Genomic DNA, 12,686 nt, shown 5'->3' on the forward strand with positions numbered 1-12,686 from the left:
TAAGACCTTGTTTTATACCATGCTTTCATTGGAACCCATGGTGACGATGAGTTCGATTATGGGCTAATCGTTGTCATGGGGTTCTAGCGGATTTACTTATGAATTTCAATAGTTAATTTATTTCGATATCTTGGTGTGTGGTGATTGATTGATATCCTAGTATTGGTTGTGCTTATTCGTCTTATGTGCGTAGCTAACATATAAGATAGCGTGTTAATCTCTATTGAAGCGACAGTGAATATAGAGGTTTAGAACTTGCCATGCTAGCATAGGTTCATGTATGTGTATGCATGATTCGTAGGTAACTCTAACCGTTTTACTTGCCCTATGTAATCAAGATAGATAACTTGTTATTAAACCGTTATGTTGTCAAATTCTATAGACATATAGGGTCTCAATATAATTGGTGCCTATTCAGCTTCTATCTCTTTTGTAGATGTCTGGTAGAATGGTACTCGTGCAACGAAATTTGGCGTTTATCAGTTTCGTGTTATCTGATTAGTGTCCTCACCATCACATGCTAAGGTTAAGAACGAGAAGGCTATTGAACGAAGTATTTAATGAAGTTAGGATCCCATGTTTGTCATATATATTAATTCAACCTCAATTCTCTTAGTTAATGTTATTTAGTATAATCTCTTAGTTTAATAAAAACCCAATTTGTTATTTGTCTTAGCATTGAGCGATAACCATACATTGTTGCATAGGTGCATAAATTGAACTTAACTTAAACCAGTCTCTGTGGGAATGAATCTGATTTATATCTTATACCACTTGCGAACGCGTATACTTGCGTGAATATTAGCGCGTGTTTTCGCCCTAACAAGTTTTTGGCGCCGCTGCCGGGGACTCGGTGTTAATTTTTAGTTTATGTGCTTGTCATCAGTGGTAGTTAAAGTTCACTGACTCGGATTCTTTTACTTTCACGGTTTATTTGTTTGTGTTTTAGGTACTCATTACAATGGGAGATCCAGCAGCACGAACGAAAGCCTTGATGGAGTTTTCTCAACCCAAGAACAATGACATTCAATCTAGCATTGTCAGGCCAGCTATCACAGCTAATACCTTTGAGATCAAGCCTGGCATAATTCAATGGGTACAGACTTCAGTCCAGTTTGGGGGTTCTCCAATGGAAGATCCCAATACGCACATTAGGGATTTCATTGAGATCTGCGACACCTTCAAGTTCAACGGTGTTTCCGAAGATGCTATGAAGCTGAGACTATTCCCATTCTCTCTGAAGGATAAGGCTAAGAGCTGGTTACACTCTCTACCAGCTGGTTCGATTACTACTTGGGAAGATCTTGCTCAGAAGTTTCTTACTAAATTCTTCCCTATGGCGAAGACAGCTGCACTCAGGAATGCTATTACTCAATTTGCGCAGCAAACGGGAGAATCGCTAAGTGAAGCTTGGGAGCGCTACAAGGAGATGCTTAGGAAGTGTCCTCATCATGGAATTCCTGATTGGATGATCATCACTTATTTTTACAATGGGTTGGGAGCACAGTCCAGACCCATGCTCGATGCAGCATCAGGCGGAGCATTATGGGCAAAGAGCTATAAGGAAGCTTGTGATCTAATTGAACTGATGGCTGCTAATGAATATCAGTATCCAACCCAGAGATATCCACAGGGCAAGGTAGCAGGAGTTCTTGATGTGGATACGGCTACGGCTATCACTGCTCAATTAAAGGCGTTGTCTATGAAGATCGATTCTCTGGCTAACTATGGTGTTAAGCAGATAATTAGTGTTTGTGAGCTGTGTGCAGGTCCGCATGTGACAGAACAATGCGCTATATCTAGCGACTCAGCTCAGTTTGTGAGCAACTTTCAGAGATCGCAGCAACCAGTTCCATACACTTATCATCCTGACAACTGGAATCATCCTAACTTCAGCTGGAGCAACAATCAGAATGTGATGCAACAGCCATTCCAGCAGTTTGCAAATAAGCTATTTAACCCTCCTGGTTTTCAGCAACAATTTACACCAAGACAACAACTCTAACTTCAACAACAAACTAATGATGCAGGTCTATCTTCAAATGAAAAATATGAATTGGAGGAGTTGAGGCTTATGTACAAAAACCAGGCTCTTATATGCCAAAGCCAGGCTGTTTCTATCCAGAATCTGGAGAACCAAATAGGGCAAATTGCTAATGCCTTATTGAATCGACCACCAGGAACGCTTCCTAGTGATACAGAAACAAATTCAGGCAAGAGGGAAGTTGAAGAACAGGTGAATGCCATCACCTTAAGGTCTGGAAAGGTCGCAAGCCCCCAAGTTCAGCAAGACGAAGAGCCAGAAAAATCTCAAGATTCAGAAAATGCAGTTGTGGCTGAAGAAGATGTGCAGAAGGAAGTAGAGGTGGAACCAAGGAAGACTACTGTGGAACACACTCCTCCTGAGGGTAATACAGGGGAGAAACAGATTTATCCTCCACCTCCTTTTCCTAAAAGGCTGCAGAAGAAAAAGCTGGATAAGCAGTTTGAGAAGTTTCTGGAGGTGTTCAAGAAACTTCATATCAACATACCTTTCGCTGAAGCTCTTGAACAGATGCCTAGCTATGCGAGGTTTATGAAAGGTATTCTCTCTCGAAAAGTGAAGCTCGATGACTTAGAGACCGTTGCTCTAACGGAGGAATGCAGTGTTGTGCTGCAACAGAAGTTGCCTCCGAAGCTTAAAGATCCTGGAAGCTTCACTATTCCTTGCACCATCGGAAACTTGTCGTTCGACAAGTGTTTATGTGATTTAGGAGCTAGCATCAATCTGATGCCCTTATCTATCTTCAAGAAGCTTGGTCTGCTTGAGCCGAAATCAACATACATGTCATTGCAACTAGCTGACCGTTCCATCGCTTATCCACGAGGTATAGTGGAGGATGTCTTGGTCAAGGTGGATAAACTCTTCTTCCCTGCTGACTTTGTAATTCTTGATTTCGAGGAAGATAAGAAGATTCCCATTATCTTGGGAAGACCATTCTTGGCTACAGGCCGAACTATGATCGATGTGCAAAAAGGAGAGCTTACGATGAAGGTTCATGATCAGAAGGTCACTTTCAATGTGTTCAAGGAAATAAAATTACCCACAGCTAAAGAGGAGTGCTTTAAAGTAGAGCAAATTCAGGTTTTGAATGCACCTCTCTGGAAGAGGAAGTTGGATGTGCCATTCGATTCTCTTGGGTTAGCAGAGCTGAAAATTTCTCAGGATCGTCTCGAGTCGTCTATTGAAGATGCTCCTACACTTGAGCTCAACCCACTACCAAATCACTTGAGTTATTCATTCTTAGGTGTACCCCCTGATAAGGGGTTGGGATATATCTTTGATGATTTAGAGGGTAGCCGAACGGATCCTCCAGTGCCTATAGAGGGTTCTTCTCATGTGCAGCAGGTAGTTGATAGGACTGGTGTTGGTGACGAGCAGTACAGGCGAGTAATTAGGCGTATGGAGGCCATGCATGACATTCACCGTCATTTTGCTTAAGATTTGACACACGCTTTCGGTACTATTTTCCGAGACACTAGTGGCGAGGTTGATTGGCCACCTGATCCTCCACCCGAAGAGGGTGATCTTTCCGACGACTAGGTATGCCTGAAAGCCTTATTATTACCTTCAATGAGGATATTGAAAATTTTAAGTTTGGGGGTGATAATGTAAGGATTAGTAGTGTGTGTCCATATAGATTCATATAGATTTATGTTGCATGTTTAGTTGTAGTTCATTCATATTTTTGCATGATTGTTCATTGAGGACATATTTGTTTGTTTTTATGTAATTTCATATAGTTGCATTTGCATGCATATTTAGCATGATCCCTTAAGATGAACTATGATATTGGATAAGTTGATGTTGATTTGAGTGTGGTGATGAGGAATAGAGGGATGTTTAAGTCTTAATGAATTGATTTGTTAAGTCTTAATGAATTGATTTGCATGCCAGAAATAAATATTTTCACAAAGTCTTATAGGGTTGCTTTTGATCTAGATCATGATCATACTTGTTTGTTGTTGAGATTTAATCACTTGGTTATATTTAGAATTTGTGATATTCTCGTAGTGACGTAAAAATACTGATTCTTTTTATCTGGAGAAAAACTTGGATTTCATTGCTAGTTGTTGTAAGGCTAGGTGTCAAATGGCTAGTAGTCGGCTCATATTTTTATGAGTAGTCTAGGGTTGAATGAGATGGAGCGAAACGCACTCATTCAGAAATTGTTGAAAAAAAAGGAAAAAAAAAGAGAAAAATAAGAAAGAAAAAAAGTATGTGTTTATGCACAATTGATCAAGAGTGAGCTCTTTAATACTCGATTTATTAAGTTCTAGGGGACTTTGTGCCTAGTGACCTAAGGCTTTTATAGTCTGGGATCCGCTAACCTAACGCTCACTACATGGGTATTATTGTATAAGTCTTTTGGGACCTCATTCATTGCACGATCAAATAAGCATCTTTGCTATGTGTTCAACAATAGTGTGAATCCTTGTATAACTCTAGTAGAAAGGAGGTGTTGTGAGTCATAATGCGTTTATTGTCTATTATGTTTATAAACTTTTGATTGTTTCGATGATAGATAAGTTATGGTTATTGATCTAGTATCGAGAGTATATCTGTTAAGCATCCACACACGCACGTTTCTGGTTTGTGAGTTGGTTTATGGGATTTATTCGAACTCTGTTTCGAGTTATTGCATTCTTAGAGGCATTGGCTTATTCATTTGGTTATGGTTATTCTGAGGGGATCGATTGCATTGTCATTTAGTTGCATTCACGTAGTTGCATTCATGCATTAGGTTTGTTTTGTAGTTTTGAGTCTGTTTATGCTTGAGGACAAGCATCGATTCAAGTTTGGGGGTGTGATAAGTGGATTTTATATCCACTTGGAATGCTTTATTACAAGCTTAAATTGGTGTTTTGGACTCAAGTTCTTGGTATTTTGATGTGTTTTTGTGTTATTGCATTTCAGGTATCAGTTAAATGAAGAAAAGAGCTTTTAAAGGAAATATGATTAAAAGTGATCAGAATTGGAAGCCAAGACCATTTTCAAGTTGTAGAGAATCTCAATAGCTTCGCGTGGGCAGTTGAATCGCCTAATTCTGACGAGTAGAACTCAAGTTATGGCCAAAACAAGATTTATCAGAATATTTTTCTCAGTCAGTAGCTGAGCGCCCGCTCAGCAGAGCTGAGCGCCCGCTCAGAGAGCTGAGCGCCCGCTCAGGAGAGCTGAGCGGCCGCTCAGGGCGCGGCTGGTCGCTGATTTCGCTGAAAAAGCCTTTTTTGAGTAGAATTTGACGATTTTAAGGGTCCAGGTCCACTAGGGGAGTATATATACTTAAAAAAAAGGGTTTTCATCATCCGGGAAGATTGGGATACCAAGGAGAAGACCTAGAAGCACAGAACAACTCCGAAAAAGAAGATCTTGTTTTCAACTTGTGATTCTTTGAATTAGTTGTAACTTTGGATGCTCATTTTCGTTCTTGTTGAACCTAGATCTCGTTTATTCATACTTTAATTATTATTTAGTTTATTAAGACCTTATTTTATACCATGCTTTCATTGGAACCCATGGTGACGATGAGTTCGATTATGGGCTAATCGTTGTCATGGGGTTCTAGCGGATTTACTTATGAATTTCAATAGTTAATTTGTTTCGATATCTTGGTGTGTGGTGATTGATTGATATCCTAGTATTGGTTGTGCTTATTCGTCTTATGTGCGTAACTAACATATAAGATAGCGTGTTAATCTCTATTGAAGCGACAGTGAATATAGAGGTTTAGAACTTGCCATGCTAGCATAGGTTCATGTATGTGTATGCATGATTCGTAGGTAACTCTAACCGTTTTACTTGCCCTATGTAATCAAGATAGATAACTTGTTATTAAACCGTTATGTTGTCAAATTTTATAGACATATAGGGTCTCAATATAATTGGTGCCTATTCAGCTTCTATCTCTTTTGTGGATGTCTGGTAGAATGGTACTCGTGCAACGAAATTTGGCGTTTATCAGTTTCGTGTTATCTGATTAGTGTCCTCACCATCATATGCTAAGGTTAAGAACGAGAAGGCTATTGAACGAAGTATTTAATGAAGTTAGGATCCCATGTTTGTCATATATATTAATTCAACCTCAATTCTCTTAGTTAATGTTATTTAGTATAATCTCTTAGTTTAATAAAAACCCAATTTGTTATTTGTCTTAGCATTGAGCGATAACCATACATTGTTGCATAGTTGCATAAATTGAACTTAACTTAAACCAGTCTCTGTGGGAACGAATCTGATTTATATCTTATACCACTTGCGAACGCGTATACTTGCGTGAATATTAGCGTGTGTTTTCGCCCTAACAAAAGCCTGGAGGTTGTTCAATATACACCTCTTCTTCCAATTCTCCATTAAAAAAAGCACTTTTTACATCCATTTGAAAGACTTTAAACTTTTTGTGATCAGCATAAGCCAAAAAGATTCTTATGGCTTCCAATCTAGCAACTGGTGCAAATGTTTCATCATAATCAATACCCTCATGTTGAGAGTAGCCTTTAGAAACCATCCTTGCTTTATTCCTTGTAATTATTCCATCACTGTCAGTTTTATTTCTGAACACCCATTTTATGCCAACTACTGATCTGTTCTTTGGTCTTGGCACTAGGGTCCAGACTTTATTTCTTTCAAATTCATTTAACTCTTCCTGCATTGCTTGCACCCAATCAGCATCTTGAAGAGCTTCTTCCACTTTCTTTGGTTCAATATGAGATAGAAAAGAATGATAGAGACATTCATTTGATGTTGCAGTTCTAGTTCTGACACCTGCTTCAGGATCTCCAATAATTAAGTCAGGTGTATGTGATTTGGTCCACTTCCTTGCAGATTGAAGTTGACATCTAGAACTGGATCCTCCCCCATGATCCATGCTGAATCCATCAGCATTTTTTGATGCTCCCCCTGTAGTTATGCGCTCTGAGACTTTAGAATTTGACTTGGATCCTTCAGGATTTGAAGTATCAGAGTTTCCAGAATTATCAGAATTTGACTCATGAGAACTAGATGAATCAGAACTTGAAGAGCTAGTGACAGGTTCTGATGCTTCTTGAGAGTCTTGAGATATGGTAGTATCTTCAGCTTGCTCCCCCTGGACAGGTGCATTTTCCTTTGGAGTTGTTACCACAGATTTAATGACATCAGTACTTACAGGATTAGAGTTTAAGTCATCAGAATTTACAGAATCAGAATTTAAGTCTTCATTTTTAAATCTCAGCTGATCGTGATCATTGAAATCTTCAAGTCCAGTAATCTTCTTATCATCAAAAGATACATTGATAGATTCTATGACAACCTTTTTTCTTAAATTGTAGACTCTGAAGGCTTTTGTGGAAAGTGGATATCCAACAAAAATTCCTTCATCAGCTTTTAGATCAAATTTTGAGAGCTGTTCAGGATGCGTCTTAAGAACAAAACACTTACATCCAAATACATGAAAGTATTTCAGATTTGGCTTCTTTTTCTTTACCATATCATATGGTATTTTTCCATGCATGTTTATGAGTGTAGCATTCTTGTAAAACAAGCAGTTTGCACAGCTTCAGCCCAAAAGTAGGTTGGCAGCTTTGCTTCATCAAGCATAGTTCGTGCAGCTTCAATGAGAGTCCTGTTCTTTCTTTCTACAACTCTATTTTGCTGTGGAGTTCCGGGTGCAGAAAATTCCTGTTTGATTCCATGCTCTTTGCAGAACTCTTCCATGATTAAATTCTTGAACTCAGTGCCATTATCACTTCTGATAATTTTAACAGAATCTTTGACCAACTTATCCAGCTGACTAACATGATCAGTTAAAGTAGATGCAGTTTCATTCTTCTTGTGCAAGAAGTACATCCAAGTGTACCTTGTGAACTCATCCACTATAACCATATCATATTTCTTCTTTGCAATAGACATGACATTGACTGGACCAAATAGATCAACATGCAGTAGGTGATAAGGCTCAAGAATTGATGACTCAGTTTTGCTCTTAAAAGAAGATTTTCTTTATTTTTCCTTTTGACATGAATCATAAAGGCCATCAGGAGCAAATACTGATTTTGGAAATCCTCTCACAAGATCTTTCTTTACAATCTCATTTATGTTGTTGAAATTTAAATGAGAGAGTCTTTGGTGCTAATTCCATCTTTCTTCAATTGATGCTCTACTCAACAGACATATTGTAGAACTATCATAACTTGTTGAAAGTCTGGCTTCATAAATGTTACCATGCCTGTAACCTTTCAGAACCACTTTGCCTGTAGAATTGCTTACAACTTCACAGTGTTCTTCAAAGAAATCCACATGATAACCTCTGTCACAGATTTGGCTCACACTTAGCAGATTGTGTTTAAGTCCTGTGACAAGAGCTACTGATTCAATGATGGCATTCCCAAGATTAATATTGCCATATCCTAGAGATTTTCCCATGTTGCCATCTCCATAAGAAACTCCTGGGCCAGCTTTCTCCACAAAGTCTGAGAGCAGGGCTTTATTTCCAGTCATATGTCCTGAACATCCACTATCCAGTACTAGAATGTTTTTCCTGTTGCCCTGCAATCACAAAGACCACTAATGGTTAGTTTTAAGGACCCAGACTTGCTTGGTTCCTTTGGCCATTTTAAGTTTGTTAGCATTTGCAGCGGATTTAATATCAGAGTTTATGCTAACATGCTGTTTATCAGAACTTATATCAGACTTTGCATCAGACTTTACACTAGAAGGAATTAAAGCAACTTTCTTCAAAGAAGGTTTTATTTGAGGCATCCTCTCAACAGGGTGTCTTTATTGAACAAAGCACTCTCCCTAGTATATCCTATAAAGAGTCTGCATCCTAACTTAAGCACTTCCAAGTTGGTGAAAGAAGAAGTTTGGTTGGCACACACACTGAGAGCACATCACTTGAAGCTCCCTCACCTAATCAGGGGTAGCTGCCAACACTCAATTCTCAAATCACTAATCTTATTTCTTAAATTTCTTCTACATATAATGAAACACTTGAATCCACTTCTCAAGTGTTGTCAAAATTAAGTGACACAGTTCAAGAGACTGTGTTCACCACCCAGGAACCACATTCAGTTGGGGAGAGGCTACACTCAGGGGTAGAGCTTGATGACACCAATAAAAACATAGGGGTTTTATCAATTTTTAGTGAAGACCCCATTGTAGTACCAAATACACCTTCATGTGCAAATCAATCTTCACAGATTGAAAGGTTTGAGGGTAGTACTTCTGAGGGGGAGCTATTTAAATCCTCTCCAATTTAATTGGAGGTTCCTCATGTATGGACAACTCCCCTCAAAACCCTGGCTGAAATTGCTTTGTCAGTAGAAGATGGGAGTAAAATTGCCAATGATCCTGCTATTTGGGAGGTAAGTATAGCACATTCAAGAGCCAGTTCTTTGCAAGAAGAACAAGGGTTTGTGGCCATGGTACATGACTATAACCTGGTCAAATTCCCTCCAATTTAAATGAAGGTTCCCAATACTGGTGAACAACACACTTTCACAACCACAGTTTCTATTATGAGTTCAACTATGATTCCAATCACAGGGTTACCTACCTCTTCACAACCCTCCACCTCAAACCAAACAAACATCCTGTTATGGATTAAAACTAATATATATAATTGTTGTATCTAATAATAAGGAACGTGAGCTTCAAGGCTCGATTTTGACTGTTCTTGTGTTTCGTGACTCAATCTGCCTTAACAAGATGCCTACGTACCTTGCTGATTGCCAAGGATCAAGTCAAAAAATGTAGTTCTTGGTCTGTGGGGTGAGGCCCCTTATATAGATGTTGAGAGTCCTTGAATTGGACTTGGTATAGGAGACTTGGTGGTCAAGTCTCTGAATCAGGATAGACTTAGGAGTCCTAGGGAGTAGGAAGCTGATTCCTTATCCCATGAGCTTCCTTGGAGGCCAATCTACAAGGATTTATATCCTCACTAGGACTTATCTTAATAGCTGTTTTTCTCCCTTATTTATTAATTATGAAATTAATAAATAATCAGGGTTTTTGGGCCTTCTTTGTTCCATCAGGCCTGATCTGGTCCATCAGGCCTGATCGACATGTTAACCTTTCTGGTCTTGAATGTCATACATCTTCTTATTGGGCCTTGCAGCCCAAACTATTATGTAATCAGGATTTATTTATCCCTATCATTTGCCCCCCAACTTTTGGGAAACATTGATTAGGTTTCGCAGAAGTTAAGTCTATTCATTCCCTTACAGGGATTCGTTTTTGTGTAAAGTGTGGAGCGACCTACACGTTTACAACGATTGTTCCTTTTGTTCAGGAATTATCTTAATTTCCAGGAACTTTTCCCTTAATTCCTGGATTTTTCTCTAACTTTCTGGATTTTTTCCTTAATTTCTAGGATTTATCCTTATTTTTCTGGATTTTTCCCTTAATTTATGGGATTTATCCTTAATTTTCCGGATTTTTCCCTTAATTTCTGGGATTTATCCTTAATTTCCTGGATTTTTCCCTTAATTTCTGGGATTTATCCTTAATTTCTTGGATTTATTCCTTATTTCTGAAAATATTAGTATTTTTCAAAAAATATTTTAAGGAATTTCCTTATTTTTCTGTAATTTTCCAGGAATTTTTCCTTCTTTTTTCTTCTTTTTCTTCTTTCTTTTTTTCTTCTCTCTCTCTTTTTTTTATACAGATTTCGACCAGGAATCCATTCGACCAGGATCCTGGTCGAATTAACCTTCAGATTACCCTGGTCGACAGGGTTTCAAGCAGGATGCTTTCGACCTCAATTCCTGGTCGAATTTTGGCCAGGATTTTCACCCTTTTTTTTTGTCGACTAGGAATTTCCGTCCCTTTCGGTCAGAACTCTTGTGTTTCTGACCGAATTAACCATCTTTCTTGCCTTGGTCGAAGCTATTTCGAGCAGGATTGGTTCGGCCAGGATTCCTTCGTGTTTCTTGGTCGAATGGATCTAAATCCTGGTCGAATTAAGTCTGGTTTTGAGCCTTGATCGAATTCTATTCGACCTCAAGCATTTCGATCAGGAATTCTTATGATTTCTGGTCGAGATGGGTCAAGAAGCAGGGTTAAAAACTATTCCGGTATTTTCGACCAAGAATTTTGGTCAGAATTCTTTTCTTGACCGAATTAGCCCCCTTTTTTCAGCCTTGGTCGAAGGAAATTCGACCTCAATGCATTCGGCTAGGATCTTGGTGCAAGTCCTGATCGAATGGGGTCAAGAGTTCAGAATATATTTATTTTGACCTTGATCCATTTGACCTGGGCCCTTAATTTGGGCTGAATTTTCTGGGACCAATCCTTCAATGGGTTTTTAGCTAATTAGGCCCCTCCCTTATTGGGCCAACTTTTGTTTTTAACTGGGCTTTTTAAACACTTGGGCCCTTAACTGGGCTTGAGTTTTTCAAGGTTTTTCTAGAATTGGGCCTCATTTCTGAGCCCAAATTCCAAACTCTTCTAATATCTTTCTGGATTCTTCCAGAATCTTGAAAAAATTCAAGTTTTTCTTTTGATTTTTACTAGAATTCTCTGGATTTTTCTAGAAAATCTTCTAAATTCTTTTAATATTCTGTAGGTCATTCCAGAAGGTTCCTGAACCTGGGCCCAAATGGGCTTTCCTAGGCCCATTTTCCCCTCTTTTCCTCCTATATAAAGGTGGGGGGGAGTGTATCACTCACACTCTTCACTCCTTATTCCATACATGTAATAACCCCAATTTTTGAAATTTTTTGAAACCCTTATGAATAGTGTTTTTGCTGAATGAGAAAACTTTTCATGTCACACTATGTAGGGGTTCTGTTATGGATATTCTGATATTTTATTAGTACTCTATATGGTATATAAGTATATGTAAAGATTGTCAGAATCCAATTCCGAACACTTTGATTTTTCCCGGAAATCCACTAGATACGGAAAGAATTGAGTATAAGGTAACAGGATAAAGATGATTTAAATTAAAGGATTATAAGAGAGGATCATAAAAGGAATATAATGTATTGAGAAAGGTTAAGAAACCCAAGTAATAATATCCCGGGTATGATCCCTCAAACGATAAACGAAAACGAAAGTTAAGCGAACCGTATAACAGATCAGTGATCATTAGGCAAACAATTAGGAAGTTAATCAAGAAGGTTAGGGATGATGAGGTCATCCAACCAATAAGAAGAGGGCAAGTAAGGGATGATGACATCATAAGCATGACATAAGCATGACATAAGGGGAAGGAGATGTGGATGATTTAAAACCACACAAAGTTCAAGGTTAGAAAGGTAATTAACCAAAAACAAAACAAAAACAACCAAGCTAGCCAAAACAAATCAAAAACACAAAATCATTTCATTTCTCCGACATTTGCTCTCGGCTTTTCTCCATTTCAAGAAGAGAAATTTTCAAAATTCAAGTTCCAAGCTTCCTTAATTGGTAAGTTAATTATCTAGTACTCCTTATGCATAGATATAGCTATCCTATGAGTTTAAGCCTCCAATTCATTCTCAATCTTCTCCAAGAAATCAATGAAGAAGACAATGAATAGTGATTTCAAGGTTTTTAACTTGATTTTTCTTGTTTTTCCTTTAAGATCCAAGCATCCTAAAGATATCTCAAGGCTTCTTAAGGCTTCCTAGCTACTCACATCACTTCAAGGAAACATTTATGTAAAGTGTAATAGGCAGTTGGTAAG

At 38.3% G+C, this 12,686-nt stretch overlaps 1 non-coding gene across 1 annotated transcript; it reads right to left on the minus strand.

The window, feature by feature from the left end:
• Positions 1-1,351: 1,351 nt before the first annotated feature.
• LOC141721883 (small nucleolar RNA R71) lies at positions 1,352-1,458 on the minus strand. Its single transcript, XR_012574926.1, has one exon. It is a non-coding gene; the product is annotated as a small nucleolar RNA R71 (small nucleolar RNA).
• Between the last annotated feature and the right edge of the window lie 11,228 nt (positions 1,459-12,686).

The sequence above is a fragment of the Apium graveolens genome, chromosome 4, assembly GCF_009905375.1.
Source record: "Apium graveolens cultivar Ventura chromosome 4, ASM990537v1, whole genome shotgun sequence".
In the NCBI taxonomy this organism is placed as follows: domain Eukaryota; kingdom Viridiplantae; phylum Streptophyta; class Magnoliopsida; order Apiales; family Apiaceae; genus Apium; species Apium graveolens.